The following is a 15,647-nucleotide window of genomic DNA, read 5'->3' as shown; positions in this document are numbered from 1 at the left end:
TCGATTTTTCAAGCAATTTTCGATCAAATAAGCATCAATTCATTAGCAAACAGCCTAAGGCTCTGATACCACTGATGGGTTATGAGCACTACATCATTCCTATGGTGTACATGCAAACCCTAATAGCTTTTGGATCTAGTTTGTCTAATGAACATGGAATTGAATATCCAAAGCTATAAACCCTAGATCTAGCATACAATTAATCATATTAACATAAAATAGAGTTTAGATCTAACATTTGATTGTTATGTAGCAATAACAATCTATTCCTTCTTGTAATTGACTTCTGAAAGCTTAGAGTCACAAATGTCACTCCTCTATCTTGGCTCACAAACACCAAGAGCAAGAGGATGAAGAAGGGAAAGAGAATGAGAACTCCAAAAATGTCCAGAAACCCTCTTGAAAGGTTAGCCACGTTTTTGGGTCTCAAGGGGTCTTTAAATAGGTAGGCAATTAGGGTTATCTAACAAGGAAACCCTAATTTGACTGCTTAAGCCCTAAGCAGCCCATGGACCCCTTCTGGAACATGCCTTGGACGAAAATCATATGGGCTTCCCATAGATTTCGTCCAACCTATATTCCAAGGTGATCCATAGCCCAATTGCAGTTATCTTATAATTACAATTCTAGTCCCCTAAGTTTAAATAATCTCTTTTAGCCACAAAATTAATTCTTAATTAATTATTGACTAATATTAATTAAACAATATGATTTCTCTTTTAACATATTATTCTCATAATATATTAATAAATCATAATTAATCCTCTCTCTCGATAATTCATCCTATCAAGTTACTTTGGTGAAGGCAACCCAAAAGGACCATGCACCATCGGGTCAAGTACATACCAAAATAGTTATGGACTTAGACACTAATCCAACATAAACAACTTGCTGACTCATTCCTAAACTCAACCTTGGTCATACTCAAGCTTAGAACACTTAAATGAACCCTTAAACAGTGCAAGAAGTCAATAAAACAAGCTTAACATTGATAGAATTGACTAAGTGTACAAGATAGAAGTTCCGGGTTGTCACATCATCCCCCCGTTAGAGGAATTTCGTCCCGAAATTCAAGAATAGAGTACAAATCATGAACTTGGAAAGAGATGAGGGTAATTCTGCTTCATAGAATCCTCGCGCTCCCAAGTGAATTCAGGACCGCGCTTGGCATTCCAGCGGACCTTCACTATCGGGATGCGGCTCTGCTTCGTTCGTTTGACCTCTCGGTCCATGATTTCGACAGGTTCTTCCACGAAACATAGACTTTCGTCTAGATCGATCTCGTAGAGGGGAATCACAAGTGTCTCATCAGACAGACACTTCTTTAGGTTCGACACGTGGAAGACGGGATGGACGTTGCTGAGTTCTCGTGGTAGCTGGAGTCTGTATGCTACAGGACCGATCCTAGCAAGGATCTCGATTGGTCCAACGTACCTTGGGTTTAGCATTCCACGTTTTCCAAAACGTATCATGTCTGTCCAGGGCAAGACCTTCAGAAGGATACGGTCACCAACCTGGAATTCCAAAGGTTTTCGTCTTTTATCGGCGTAGCTCTTCTGTCTATCTCGCGAGGCTTTCAGTCGTTCCCGGATTTGTACGATCTTTTCGGTTGTCTCTCGGATGATTTCAGGACCAGTGAGAGTGATGTCGGAGACTTGACCTTTGGCTAGCTGTGTGTCACCCACCTCAGCCCAGCATAGAGGGGATCTGCACTTGCGGCCATAGAGGGCATCAAATGGCGCAGCCTTGATGCTGGTGTGGTAGCTGTTGTTGTAGGAAAATTCGACCAAAGGAAGATGAGTGTCCCATGACGTGCCGAAGTCGATGACACAGGCTCTTAACATATCTTCCAATGTCTGAATTGTTCTCTCACTCTGTCCATCTGTTTGTGGATGATAAGTCGTGCTCATATCCAACTTAGTTCCAAGAGCCTTCTGCAGTGATTGCCAAAATCTCGAGGTAAACCTGCTATCTCGGTCGGAGATAATGGATACAGGTACCCCATGGAGGCGAACTATTTCCCTAATGTAGATCCGCGTGAGTCTCTCCATTTTGAAGTTTTCTTTGATCGGAAGGAAGTGGGCGGATTTTGTCAACCGATCGACAATTACCCAGATGGCGTCGTGCCCACTCGGAGATCTGGATAACTTGGTGATAAAGTCCATGGTTATTCTTTCCCACTTCCACTCAGGTATCTCTGGCTGCTGAAGTAAACCTGAGGGCTTTTGATATTCCACCTTCACCTTGGCGCAAGTCAAGCACTTGCCCACGAAGGTCACAATTTCTGCTTTCATGTTTGGCCACCAATAGAGCTGTTTGAGATCTATATACATCTTATCTGAACCTGGGTGAACGGAGTATCTAGACTTGTGAGCTTCGGTCATGACAACCTCCATGTACCCGCCGTACTTTGGGGTCCAGATCCGGTTCATGAAATAGTAAACTCCGTCTCCCTTGACCTCCAAGTTCTTGTCCATTCCCCGCAGTGCTTCCTCTGCCATGTTCTCAGGTTTCAAGGCTTCCAGCTGAGCCTCTCTGATTTGCGCGGACAAATAGGAATGGATGGTCATTGTTAGTGCCTTCACCTTACGCCCTGAATACTCTTTTCGGCTGAGAGCATCCGCTACCACATTGGCTTTGCCGAGATGGTATCATATTTCGCACTCGTAGTCACTGAGTAGCTCTACCCACCGCCGTTGTCTCATGTTTAACTCCTTCTGATCAAAGATGTGCTGCAAGCTCTTATGATCGGTGAAAATGGTACATTTGGTTCCATACAGATAATTCCTCCAGATCTTCAACGCAAAGACCACTGCTCCCAACTCTAGATCGTGAGTTGTGTAATTGACTTTGTGTGTTTTCAACTGCCTCGAGGCATAGGCGATAACTTTTCCTCGTTGCATGAGCACACAGCCTAGGCCCTGATTGGATACGTCGTAGTAGACAACGAAGTCTTCCGTCCCTTCGGGCAGGGACAGGATAGGTGCGCTGCACAGGGCTTGCTTCAATGTTTGAAATGCAGTGTCTTACTTGACTCCCCAACTAAAGGTTACACCTTTCTGTGTTAGGGTAGTTAAAGGCTTAGCGATTCTGGAGAAGTTCTGGATAAACCTGGGATAATAGCCCGCGAGACCCAAGAATTACCGGATTTCTGTGGGTGTCTTTGGTGCAGACCAATTCTCAGTCGCTTTGATTTTGGAAGGGTCCACGTGTATGCCTTCCTCGCTAACCACGTGACCGAGGAAAGTTACCTTCCTGATCCAGAACTCACACTTTGAAAGTTTTGCATATAGCTTCTCCGCCCTCAATGTTTCGAGCACTTGCCTCAAGTGTTGTTTATGGTCTCTCTCACTCCGCGAATAGACAAGTATATCGTCGATGAACACGATTACGAACTTGTCCAGGAAAGAGCGGCACACCCGATTCATCAGGTCCATGAATACTAACCGGTGCGTTGGTTAGACCAAAGGGCATCACTACAAACTCGTAGTGTCCATAGCGAGTTCGGAATGCTGTCTTGGGCACATCATTCTCGTGAACTCGCAACTGATGGTACCCTGATCTTAGATCTATCTTTGAGAAATAACTGGCTCCCTGAAGTTGGTCGAAGAGATCGTCGATTCTGGGCAAGGGGTAACGGTTCTTGATGGTCAGTTTGTTCAGTTCTCGGTAGTCAATGCACATCCGAAAGGATCCATCTTTCTTTTTCACGAATAAGATCGGAGCTCCCCAGGGTGAGGAACTCGTCCTTATGAACCCTTTGCTGATCAGCTCATTGAGCTGGCTGGATAATTCTTGCATTTCTGCTGGTGCTAAATGATAAGGAGACATAGCTACATGAGTAGCTCCGGGGATTAAGTCGATACGAAACTCGACTTGACGCTAGGGAGGAATTCCTGGGAGATCTTCGGGGAAGACATCAGGAAAGTTGCAGACTTCGGGAAGACTCTCGAGGCCTTTAACTTTTTGCGTCTCATCAACGACGTGAGCTAGGAATGCATGGAATTCCTTCCGCAGATACTTCTGGGCTTTGATGCATGATATGATACGAAGGTTCGAACTGGGCTTATCTCCGTAAATCATGAGGGTTTCGCCAGAGGGAAGGTTGAGACAGATCGCTTTCTCGAAGTAAAGGATATCAGCACGATTGGGGCTTAACCAATCCATACCGATAATGACGTCGAAACTCTTAATGGATACATGCATAAGGTCGATGGGAAAGGAATGATTGTCTAAGGTAAGAGTACAGCCTATGAATATGTCATTCGTGCTCTCTTTCATTCCGTTAGCCATATCGACGATGAATGTTTCGGTTAAAGGTTGGGATTTACATTTGATTAGGTGTTTGAATGCATGACTAACAAAACTCCTTTCCGCACCAGAATCGAAAAGAATGCATGCATAAGAGTTGTCAATGGGGGACGTACCTGTAACAACGGTAGGATCAGCGACCGCTTCCTCCTGGCCCATTGCCAGCACCCTTCCTGCATTGCCACCAATTGTTGCCTTGGGACAATCTCTCTTGAAGTGTCCAACCTCTCTACATTCATAACAAGCTTGACCGGCACCCGCTCCCGGAGCCTGATTAGTCGGTTGGACTGGTCCTTTGCAGAAACGAGCTGTGTGTCCCTTTTTGCCACAACCGGTGCACAACATCTCCCGACACTGCCCATGATGATGGTAGTTGCACTTGTTGCACAGAGGTAGTTTTCCAGCATAGCGGCTGGGGGTTGTTGAAGTAACGGGAACTGTTGCAGGAGTAGTAGCAGCGTGGACTACCACTGTTTGTTGTTTCTTGGAGGGCTCCTGAGACGACTGGCCCTTGCGTTTGTTCCAAAATTTCCTCTTCTTCCCACCACTCTCCTTTTGTGGCTCGGCGACTGTTGCTGCCTCATCTAGATTGACCCCATGATCGATCAGAGTCTGCGCCAGGCACTTGGCGCTATCAAATGTAGTCGGTCTAGTAGCCAAGACATTCCCCTTGGTTGGGGCCGCCAATCCCCATATGTACCTCTCAATCTTTTTGCTTTATGGGGTGACCATTCCTGGACAAAAGAGAGCCAGATCACAGAATCTAGCAGTGTAGGCAGCGATGTCGGAACCCTTCATTTTCAGATTCCAAAGTTCATGCTCCAACTTTTGCACCTCGCCCCTCGGGTAGTATTCAGCAAGCATGAGTTCCTTCAGTCATTCCCAACCCATGACATTAGCCACCGGCAAAGTTAGGGATTTGACTTGACCATTCCACCAGGTCAAGGCTCGGTTGGTGAAGGTGCAGGCGGAGAACTTCACCTTGTTGGTTTCCGAACAGGCGCAAATTTCGAAGATGGATTCGATCTTCTCGAACCATCGAGTCAGAGCGATGACTCCTCCATTTCCATCGAAGGACTTGGGCTTTGCAGTCATGAAGTCCTTGTAGGAACACTCCTTTTGCTGTCCCTGACTTCCGTCTTGTCTTTATGGGTCGGTTCCACCTCCAGTCCCTCCACCGTTCACTTGTGCCATTGCTGCAGTCACGGCGGCTGTAACTGCTGCCTGGAACATGACAGGGTCGAACTAAGGGGGTGGTGGTGGTGGCGGGGTGTTGTTTCTTCGGTTGGACCTTCTCTCGGGAGGCATCTTGTTCTAGCAACAACCAGGAAGAAAAGGATGGTAAGTCCTCAAGATATATGAAACAAAATATATATCTCATCCTGAGAATAAAGTGTTCTACCAAGCGATAAGCAAAGAAAGGTTACTAACGCGAGTAAGTTATCGCTTAAGAAAGAAAAGGTAGTAACACTTGGAATGAATCTATATACGGAATTTGGCTCTAGCTAAAATACTCCTATAGTATTTTATGTTGAAGTCTTTGTTATCGGTAAGTTTTAGGCCTGCTGCAACACCACAGTCACTCCCAAGCACATGTTGGTCATGTCCCGACTGAATATAGTTGATCAAGCTATATTCACCCTAGACATGATTTCATAACTGCCTAGGTTTAACCGCAGCGTCCCAACATCCAAATACTTTTGTTTTGTTCTACTTATGACACTGATTCCGGCACCTATGTATACTGGTATACTTTTTATAAAAAATACTTATATTTTTGGAAAGTATACTTCTAGTTTAGAGCACTTAGGCCCCTTAGTATTTATAGTTGTATACCATGTAAGGTTCGGTATACTTAGTTCGCTATAAACAAGGGCTCTGATACCAATCTGTCACACCCCCAAACCGGAACGGCGGAAACGTTCGGGGGTGGTTGACGTCATGCGTAGTATCACAACAATTGTATAGCAAGCATAGTAAACACAACCAAACATTGAATACAAATATGAAAAGTGTTTACATCAATTTGAAACTTGTTTTAAATACATCAAAAGTGTGTAATATATAGAAAATTTGCTCCGGCTCCTCTAAATCCAAGATGTACCTGTCTACTGATTTCCTGAGAATACAACAGTTTGAAGAGTATCAGCATAAAGCTGGTGAGTTCATAAGCATTTAGTTTTAGTGGAAAATGTTCTTTGATCCTTTTGAAAAGTGTTCCTCAAGAAAATCCTATATTTTCTTATGAAAAGCGTGTATGAAAACCCATTCCTTCCATGACTTCCAGATTCATACTAAAATGTATAATCCAAGGAGTAGTGGAATGAATATGAATATCCGTTGGTTACATGTTAAACAATCTGTTTATGAAACGCCGAGTTATCCCGGGAAAATCATATATTTCCCCTAAAAGTTGGTTATTGATTATCCGTTCTAAACCAAGGTGTGCAAGTATCTACCATACTCATTTCGATAAAAGCAGTTTTCTTTTAAAAACCCTGGTTACACCCAGAGAGGTATGTTAGCCTTATTACAAAAATAAAACTAAATAAAAGAAAAACGTGATGAACTAAGTCCTGAAGGTATTATTAATACCCTCCAGTAATCTATCGGTTATTACTTTGAGGTTAGTTCATTTGATTCATTATTACAAAAATAAATTCCTGTTATCTAGGTTGTGAGTTTCATGACCATAACTGACTGGATAAGGCACGTAACGGGGCCGATATCCTTTATGACTTTGTCACCTGTAGACCTGCCGGTCCAACTGTAGCTAGCAGCGGGGTGCGGGATTGTCAGTCCCATATAGATCTATACACAACAGTCACGATCTCCCTACAAGAGACTCTGGTCACAAGTGCTAGTCCTACACTCTGATTCTGTGGGAGTGTTACCAAGGACGTGTCTCCAACTCAGACTAACAAACTTACAAGTAATAATACTGAAAATCCTTTTATGATAAACATGAATCCTTTATAAAATGATAAATTTTACTATATGATTCAAAAGTTCGTTACCCTGGTTTGGAAAACTGTTTCTACGTGTTTATTCCTTAATCGGTTGGTAAAACTGTTTTCCTTGTTAAAAGCATACTGAAAATATAATTATTTTAAAAAAAATAACATATTTTAAGCACAAGTTTCTTATGCTTTTGCTTGTATTCCCCCTGAAAACGTTAAAAACACGGAAAATGTAGGGGTATGAACTCACCTCGGGCGATTTGAATGAAGGATCGATACGGAATGCGGGATGTTCAAGTGAAGCCTTGAACACGATTTGATCCTAATTAACACGTAATGACACATAAAGGAGTCAAATGAAGGTATTTCACCACTAGATGTGATGAAGAACCACTCTAAGAACTTGATATTACTCGCACTAAGTGTTAGGACCTTAAAGGATTGCATGGGGGAGGTGTATGGCCACCTTAAAGGTGTGTACGACCATGGGTGTGCGGCCGTACACTCATGATGGAAGGTGCCTTTGAGGTGTTTTCAGGGTCCATACTTGCATCCATGAAGTGTTCTAGGTCCATACTTAGTTGTAGTACAAGTTAAGGGTCTTAGAAATGGGTTTGTGGTCCTATGGTGTGTGTGTGGTCGCACAAATGTGTGTGTTATTGCACAAGGGAGTGTGCTGACGCACACAGGAGTGTGTGGTCGTACACAGGAGTGTGCTACCGCACACAGGAGTGTGCTCCCACACACAGGAGTGTGCTGCCACACTCATGAGTGTGTGGTCGTACACCCATCAAGTTTTGTGTCCAAAATGCCATTTCCAAGGTGTAGCAAGGCTATGGTCATGTCTAATTCGAAGATGGAAGCCAAACTCTCACTTTGGAGGGTCTTTTAGGAGTGTGAGGACACCTTATCTGGGTGTGCGGCCGCACTCCTTCAAGGAGATGAAGAACATGACGAGACTTGATGATTAAGTGCTTAGATCAAGTGGTTCTTCAAGCACAACAAGTTAAGGGGTGAATTACTCACGTTTTTGAAGCTTTGGAGGGTTTGTGGTTGAAGAAACTTGAGAGGAATGGTGTTGTGTGTTGCCAAGGTGTTAAAGGAATGAAAGGAAAGGGGTCTACCCTTTATATAGAAGTGAGAGTGTGCTGTCAAAAGTGAGTGTGCTGCCAGGAGGTGTGTGTGCGGCCGCACACCCATGTGTACGGCCGTACACTCCCTCTTAGGGTGTGCATGGCCTGGTTTTGACACTAAACAACTTGCTGACTCATTCCTAAACTCAACCTTGGTCATACTCAAGCTTAGAACACTTAAATGAACCCTTAAACAGTGCTAGAACTCAATAGAATTGACTAAGTGTACAAGATAGAAAAAGATTAACATTGATAGAATTGACTAAGTGTACAAGATAGAAGTTCCGGGTTGTCACAGTTATGACAATGGAAACATAAACACCCCACCCGTACCACACCCCTTATAATCACATTCCATACATCATCCTCATTACTATCACAACCAAGCTTTCATCAAGTATAACCATTGTAACGCCCGCATATTCGGGCTAGTCAATTCAGAGAGAATTAGCGTTAAAAATGACTTTTTGATAGAAAATTATTCATAATAAATAATATTAACCAAATTTATAGTATATGTCACAAGGATTACGTATATATAAAAAACGCTGAAAACTGACTTATAACGAAGAAGTTATGACTCGTCGAAGTTTTGCGATTAAACCGGCACGGCTCCGCGTAAAGTAGAACTGAATTTTTGTCGAAATATTTTTTATCCTTAGAAATCTAAACAAAATTCGTATTAGACGTGAAACCGAGAGCGTACATATAGAGAACGTCCAAATCTGACTTTATTTTAGAAAGCTATGAATTTTCTAAGATTTAGCGTAACAGTACACAACTCAGAAATCGAATTTTAGATCGATCGATTTTTAGCCGACACAACCTAAATGAGTATTGAAGATGTCGTTAATAGGAGCTCAACAATTTAAAGACAGTCGAAAACGGACGTCAGATGACAAGGTTATGAATTTTTAACGAGCTTTAATTGTCTAAGCCTGTTAAAATATAACTTAAAAAATCAAAATTAGCCGACGGAGTCTAAACGAAAGTTGTAGATCACGTCACTACCTACACATGGATATAAAGAACGTCAAAAATGGAGCTCGTATGCGAAAGTTACGGATTTTAGAAGGTAATTAATTTTTGGGATTAACCAGCGAGTGACACGTGGCAAGATCTGGGCCACTACTTCTTCCCCACGACTTTGCACGAGATAGAGACATGTGGCATGAGAACGACCAACGTAGCTTGAAGTACACCCAACGTACCCTTGTGTATGCCCAACGTACAGGGTTGCTGGCAGCCTATAAATAAGTGGAGTTTTTCACTCATTTCTCCACACCTCTTCACCCATTTCTCTCCCAAACATGCCCAAACCCTCTAAGCCTTTCCCTAGCACCTCCTAGGTGTTAGTAGCGAGTCCCGAAGCGCCAGAAGGCCCCGAGAAGAAGAGCTTTCAGCTCAGATGTTTTGTTCGCGCAGAGCCTGGTTTCTCGCTAAACCTCCTTGTAAGCGAGTTATGCGTACCATACTTTAAGTATAACTTATGTTTAAGCTCATTATCGTTATTATGAACATATAAACAAGATTTATCAGTGATTCCAAGTCGTTATACTGATTGATCTACTTACGGGGATGATGTCTAGGGTTGTGATTTAGTGAGGTGTTGAAAGTGAGATTTCCAAACAGTATACTTCGTATACCAAACGGACCCTACCTCCGATATGATCCTACCTGGTTGTTCCTTACTTGATAGATCATGAAAGTATACTTTGAGTTAATGATAAATCTAGACTAATAATTAGTTGCAATAAATATTAGACTAAAACTTAGTGATAATAATAATGGGTTACGTCAACGGAAAAGGCAATTGCTAGAAGCAAAGCGCTGTCCGAATTTCGAGTCGTCACTTTAACAAGTGAGTGCATAGTTACTTTCATCTTACACATAGATATGAAGTATTTAATATTAATACATGTTATATGTGCTTATTATCTGTGTTCCTGATATCTATGATAGATGAATGATTTATACATGTTTTATGTGATTTAAACTGTATATGTATTTTTATACTTATAATTATATTGCGTAAAGATGGGTAGATTAATGATGAGAGATGAAAGATGATATAGATGATGAGAGATGAAAGATGATGAGAAAGCCTTGACTTTAACGATGATCCAGTCATTTAGCAGAGTATAGATGACAACCACAGACTATTCTAGACAGTCCAGTGGAACGCTAGCAGACTCGCAACCTATAGGTGGTTGTGAATGACGTGTTCATCAGATGTACTTTAAAAACATTGGTAGCTATGGACTAAGTGCCTTAAAAATGAACATTGGCAGCTATGGACTTAGTGCCTTACAAATGAACATTGGTAGTTATGCCTAATAGATAACATCAGCAGTTGTAACATCCCAAATTTTCAAAACTTTTTCATGCTGTGGTTTTAAAAACATTTGAGTATTAACCTACATTTAACAAAAACTGGTCCCACAAAAAACCTTTATAAATTAAAACATTGGGTGTTACCATTAAGCATCAATAAATACATAGCAAGAAAATAAGAATTACATAAATACAAAATAATAATGAACTTATCAAGTTCCACTCCATTCTCTATAACTTGGCTTCTAACTTCCATATATCATCCTCTCTCCTTAAAGGTAACCTGAGATACATGGCATTAAAAAGAGATACATAAGACAATAATGTCTCATTAGCTACGTGGGTTTGTGACCCAAAACATTTATCACATTTTTACCAAAAACATTTTATCTTTGCAAAACATAGTTTTAGACCACAAAATATTTTCAAGCATTTTCAAGGAAAACTCATTTCATACATGTCATAAATATCATTTCATTTCAAAAGCCATATTTCCATATTTCATTTTCTTTTATCATTAAGGGATAATTCTGGTATTAAACTGTTGCCATTTTTATGCTTATGGTCTACGACCAATGAAGGAACCACTTCCAAGTCTAGACCAAGGTGGAAAGAACAAATCAATCCACCAAGACATCATTTCCATTAGGAAATCTATATCACGAAGGGGAAGCGCCACCCCGATAGATTCCAAGTCTAGACCAATGTATCATGGCCCGGGCAGTTTTCATTTCATTACTTTCCAATTCCTTTCCTTACTTTCCATTCTTTTTCATTACTTTACATTTTTTGTCATTACTTTCCATGCTTTACACATTTCATACATTAGTATCATAAACTCGTTTCAAAAGTAAAGCATCTATATTTCAAAACGTTTCAAACACATTTTCAAAACATTCGAACTTCCAAAACATTCTTTACTTTCAAAAACATTCTTGCCTTCAAGGCATTCTTTCAAAACATTCTTTTCAAAAGCATTTAATACTTTCATTTCAAAAACATTTAGTATATCAAATAATTAATATTTCTTTATCATAAAAATCATTTTGTCATGTACCCCAAAGTGGGGAAAATGCCAACACGTACTCACCTCAATCACAAGAAGGCTTGCTAGTCCTCTTCTAATTCCTTTCCTTAGAGCAACACTCTCAGTCACCTCATATATAACATTGATGAACATACGTCATTAAAATAACCAAAATACCCCTCATGGATTTTTATCATTTAGATATCCCTCATAACCTTATTTACTTCCTATTAGCTTATATTTAAAGTTTGAGGGCAATCAGAGGTCATTTAGTAGGCTTTCCACGAAAAGAATACATTTAACAGACTATTTGACACGCCCCCGTGTCAAAACCTGCAGGTCACCATTTTGTGCAGAATTTTGCTAAAAACTTTGTAACTTGTTCCCTATACCTCCAATGGCTACCAAACTTTACCAAATGGTTATTATGGACATAATGAGGGCTATCAACTTCTCAGATACTCAATTAACCTTTATCCCCATGATGACTTAATCATTAAGATCTTTATAAAAATGTTATGTCCATAATGCTTACAAACACTGAAATGAAAGTGTTAATAGCTTAAGTTGCTCAAACACACTCTTTAACCAATATGACTTATTCCCAAATCATTTAATACATAATTGGGTGTTGTCAAGTACATAAAACCATCATTAATCTCATTGCAACTACATAAATTAACCATAGAATCCTCAATTCTATTCCATGTTTCCCAAATTGCCCTTTAGGCTAAAACAATCACTAGAACCACTTATAGATCAAGAGATCCTTCATGTTTATGTTCCAATTCCATCTCTAAAGTGTCAATTCATATCATGAATGTCATTCACTTCTTAGATGTGACTCATTATGTAGTTATCAATATATTTCCCAAAATGCCCTTATGGACAATAATTCAATATATCAATCAATGAATCTAGTAATCACCTTATGTTTTGATTTCAAATCATTCTAAGAGTATCCATTCATAAACATGGACTTTCTTTACCCATCAATCTCTCAACTACAAAGGACTCCATTGGTTTCATCATATTGTCCCCAAAACCATTTCAACCCTAACTTATACATGATTCTACCATCATCGATGTGTTTGGGCATTCTAACTGGATTCATTGTCATCAAACAACATCTAGGTCATAGAATACAATCAAATTTCATCATTAATTGCAAAATCCCCAATTTGGGTTTATAGGGTTCATGAGGGTTTTCAGTTTTCACCCAAATCCTCAAATCCATCAATGGGGTGATTGTATTGAGCTTGGGGTCATCAAAACAACTCAAGGGAGGTTAGAAACCAAAACCCTAACCCTTATAAGAAGCTAAATTTGACATTGGGGTCAAACCCACTTCACAAATTCGAATTCTAGGTGAAAAGGATAAGAAATTATACCTTGAACCACTTGATTTCTTCACAACTTGCACCAAATGAACCAAGAAGGATTGAGATTAGCCCCTAGGGTTTCTATTGAGCTTGAATCACCATCTAACATCCTCTCTTCTCCTCCCATCGTTCTTGTTTGGCTGAAATGAAGAGGAAGCATTCTTATTTTCGGTTTTGTCATATTTGGTCCTTCTAGTTTACATCTTTTGCCAAATTTACCGTTTCTTCATTTATTTTCACATTTGCTTAAAAGGTTGACATAATGAGTCCTTGACCATCCCATTATTAACATTCCTCATCCATTTAACCTTGGTGGGTCAAACATAATTTTCCAAATTGACACTTGGGGTCCCTTAACTCTGAAATTTTAACATCTCAACCTTTAGCTTTGCAAGCTTCATATCGACTAATGATATGATTATCCCTTGATGATTTATTTATATAAATCATTTTCCATTTATTTACTTTATTAATTTAAGAATCTATTCTTAAATATTTTAGGATGTTACAGCAGTTATGGACTTATTGCCTGTTAGATAAACCCTGGCAGCGAGTGACTTTGTGCCTATTCCTTAGGACAATCTTTAGTAATAAATAAATGATGAATATATGATTCTTAGGGTAGATCCTTAAGAATAAAAAAGATAATGGGGATGGGAAATTTGGTTAATTGTTTGATGATTAAACATAATAATTATATTATTATGGGTTGAAAACCATATGTACTCACCACGTTTCCCAACCTGATCCACTCAGTTTATTTGTATCACAGATATCGATGCGAAGATACATTACACTGAGAGATTAAATGTGATGTAAATCATTAGTGTAAATGAATGTACGGTCTTTTATGCTTATGTTTCTGTATTGACGATGACATCCCAATGTTTTAATATAAATAAAATACATTTCTTCGAAAAATGCTTTGATAATATATTTATCATATTTTTGGGGACAAATTCCGCAATAATATTCTTCAAAAATGATACTCTGATTTTAAATTAAGCATAAATAAATTTTTTAAAATGATCGTGAATTTGAGGATGCCACAACCATCTTCCTCTCTTTTCTTACATCTTTAGACCATGTTCAATCATTAACACTAGACTTTACACTAAATTGATAAAATGGTATAAAAGGTAGTGTAAACACTAATTTTTATTTAACTATAAGATTTAGTATATTTTTGTTTTTATAATATTTTTATACGTTTTGTTTATCGTATGATACATATATAAGGGTATAAAATTGTTATCTCGCCCCGCATATTAAAAACCAATGGACCAACCTAGTCGCTCATCACTCTTAGCCACGTCGGATGTCATTGAGGTTTGTATCTTCCTCACTGTTTAGCCTAAGGCTAAGGGTAATCATCACGCGTGAATGTGAATGAAGATGAGGTCACGTATGTATTTTACCATTCCACATCCAATCACTAGATTGTAGAAATAGTGTTCACCGGTGGATTGGTAGTGAAGAGGGAAAAAGAAGAGAGAGAAAGAGAGTGACCATTGTTGCTGTTTGCTTCTTATTGATTGTCTTCCTCCGTCTTCGTAGAGACTCCACAGCCAAATCATCAGACATTGGGACGGTGTTCACGCATCCCTTGGACTACCACATAGGCTTTCATGCGTGACTTGAGGCTCCATTTTGGATAGCCTAAGAGGCAAGATCCAATAGTTTTTGGACGTAGACGTGAAGCACATATTTTCTACCCTTACATTTTCTACCTTTGTTGGAATTTCACCTATCTTTGGTAATAATTACATTAATAACACTTTTTTTTTAAATCTTACATTAAATCTCAATCATTTTACGAATAAACAACTAAAATTTGTCTTTATAGTTTTTATTATTTTTGGAGTTCTTACCCGATTATTTATGTATTAAATGACAAAAGCTTATCAATTTAACTTTTTTAAATGTTTATTTTTAGGTTTCTAGTCTACCTGTTAAAACTATATTTTACAGCAAAAAATGTTTGTATTTATTTGAGAAGTGCACAAAAGGGTTGAAAGTTGTTACAACTTACAAGAGTTGTCCTTATTGTCCAGGTAGACAAAGACAATACACGGTGCATTTTCCTAGTATTTTCATATAATTATACTAGCCAGTTTAGTATCCGATGAACATCTCCAATTTCCCAACGGATTTATATATTCATCCCATGTTAATTTAACAATGTACTATAACGTTAAAATATATGTTTATTTTTATTTAAAAATGACATTTTTAACAAAAATAACATGTTTTATTAGTTTTTTTTTTTTTTAACAATAATCACTTTCTCCGGAACACCCCATTCTGAGTAGTATTTAGTTCCTTTCCGGAGTTGATGTGAGTTTGGTGTGACCTAATGTAAAGTTGTTTCATAATCTGACGACATGCATTTCGGATTAACGTAGTCAAACTCCGGAATAACATCGTACATTCGTCGGACATCCCATACATACACTTCAGACTATCTTCATACATTATAGTATGTATTTGTACATTATGG

The sequence above is a fragment of the Lactuca virosa genome, chromosome 7 (assembly GCF_052849685.1).
Source record: "Lactuca virosa cultivar CGN04683 chromosome 7, Lactuca_virosa_CGN04683_v6, whole genome shotgun sequence".
Taxonomy (NCBI): domain Eukaryota; kingdom Viridiplantae; phylum Streptophyta; class Magnoliopsida; order Asterales; family Asteraceae; genus Lactuca; species Lactuca virosa.
Note: the sequence above shows the minus strand (reverse complement) of the source record.